General features: G+C 42.1%; 1 pseudogene; it reads right to left on the bottom strand.

Moving 5' to 3' along the window:
* Positions 1-272: 272 nt before the first annotated feature.
* On the bottom strand, positions 273-390 carry LOC126427335 (5S ribosomal RNA; annotated as a pseudogene).
* Between the last annotated feature and the right edge of the window lie 1,617 nt (positions 391-2,007).

Genomic DNA, 2,007 nt, shown 5'->3' with positions numbered 1-2,007 from the left:
TGAAGCAGTGGAGGCACATGCTGCTAAATTTGTTACCGGTGGCTTTGTTCAGTGCACAAGGATTACAGAAGTACTAAACTCCGTCCGAACAGGCCTCGGAAGGCCCAACGGTACCGACCGGTCGCCGTGTCATCCTCAGCCCTCAGGCGTCACTTGAAGCGGATATGGAGGGGCACGTGGTCAGCATACCGCTCTCCCGGCCGTATGTCAGCCGCTACTTCTCAATCAAGTAGCTCCTCAGTTTGCCTCACGAGGGCTGAGTGCACCACGCTTGCCAAGAGCGCTCGGCAGACCGGACGGTCACCCATCCAAGTGCTAGCCCAGCCCGACAGCGCTTAACTTCGGTGATCTGACGGGAACCGGTGTTACCACTGCGGCAAGGCCGTTGGCACAGAAATACTCCACGAACTCAAATGGCAATCCCTGGAGGGAAATGACATTCTTTTCGTGAAATTATTCACGAAAGTTAAAAAAAAAAACTGGCATTTGCGACAGACTGTGGAAGGATCTAGCTATCACGAAAACAAGATAAACCAGGTTTCTTAAGGCAGCATGTAGACAGTTGTTTTTTCCTCGGTCCATTTGCAAGCGGAGCAGGGAAGGGAATTAATAGCAGTAATAAAACGACCCTCCGCCATACTCCTTATGATGGCTTGCAGAGTATGTATGTAGATGTCGACTGCATAGATGTAAATGTTTGCACAGCATAGACTAGTTTGGAGAGATTCATCAAACCAGTCTTCGGGCTGAAGTCTACAACAACGACATCAACAACAACAGTAAAAACGGCCTTGCACTTCCGTACAATTGTGCGCGAATGGCATCATATTCAAACTTACATTACGCGCAGCTACATCATCGATTGTATCAATGCTCCGGCGTGTGTTTTCCTTCAGACAGTCTACCGTTTTATGCTTATATTCGTGACCTTAGCATTTTAAACGTACTTGTAGACAAAAATCACAAACAGATACGTCGGACGAACGAAGTGGTCACAAATAGTTTGCTTATTGTGGGTTCTTCTGTGAAGAAGTCAGGAATACGAGCCAGTGCTTGACAAGACATGTAACACATATCTCTAACTTTATGAGAAAACTAATACTAGTAATGCGCCTGAAGTACCTGACTATCTCTCAGAATTGTCATTAAGATACTTGAGAGTTACCACCAATATGAACGAGAAAAAAGAAGTACCCTCGGAACTAAAGACGAATGTAATAATCCCATTTCCAAAGGGGCAGTAACAGAGAGATCTCAGTATTACCGAGTCATCAGTTTAATAAGTCATCTATGTAAATTATTAACACGAATTGTCTGTACAGAGATATAACAACAGGTAGAAGCCGACCAAGGGAAGATAAATTCCGGAGAAATATAGGACTACGTGAAGTAATACTGATATTTACATCTACTACTCCGTAAGGAATATTATGGTGTTTGGCGGAGAGTGCTCGATGTCTCTATAAAGTCTCCCATGTTACAATCACAACTGGTGTGAGAAGAACGGTTAAATCTAATTTCTCTGAGTTTTGCATTGTGATCATTCCATGAGGCGTGTGTGCGAGGAAGTAATATGATTCTCTGCATTGGATTTTCACTAACTCCCCCATTAACACGTTCACGGAGCCGCTGTTATTGGTTTTTCTCGCTGTGGGGCGTTCATGTCTAACTTCATCTGGCGGTGCTGCTTTTTCCTGTTTCCCGCCATATTAAACACCCTAGAATATTATTATAATATACTGATGTTTTATTTTGAAAGTTGTGTAAGACCATAAAAAAAGAAACAAAACACGAGATACAACATAAAATAAAAATAACAAATTAATCACAAATTATGTACTATATTTTTAATGGACCAGTTCGAAGTGTTTCCAGGTATTGTCAATGAATAAACATTTTGATGGAACGTCAAAAACTAGTGTATATGATGTATTTGTAATTACCGTTAAATTATATTCATACCTACTTGTAATGAACCATCAAGTGACTTTCTTCGATCTCTGCCTA

The sequence above is a fragment of the Schistocerca serialis genome, chromosome 1 (assembly GCF_023864345.2).
Source record: "Schistocerca serialis cubense isolate TAMUIC-IGC-003099 chromosome 1, iqSchSeri2.2, whole genome shotgun sequence".
In the NCBI taxonomy this organism is placed as follows: Eukaryota; Metazoa; Arthropoda; class Insecta; order Orthoptera; family Acrididae; genus Schistocerca; species Schistocerca serialis.
The sequence above is the reverse complement of the archived record's forward strand: the minus strand, read 5'-3'. Positions and strand labels throughout refer to the sequence as shown.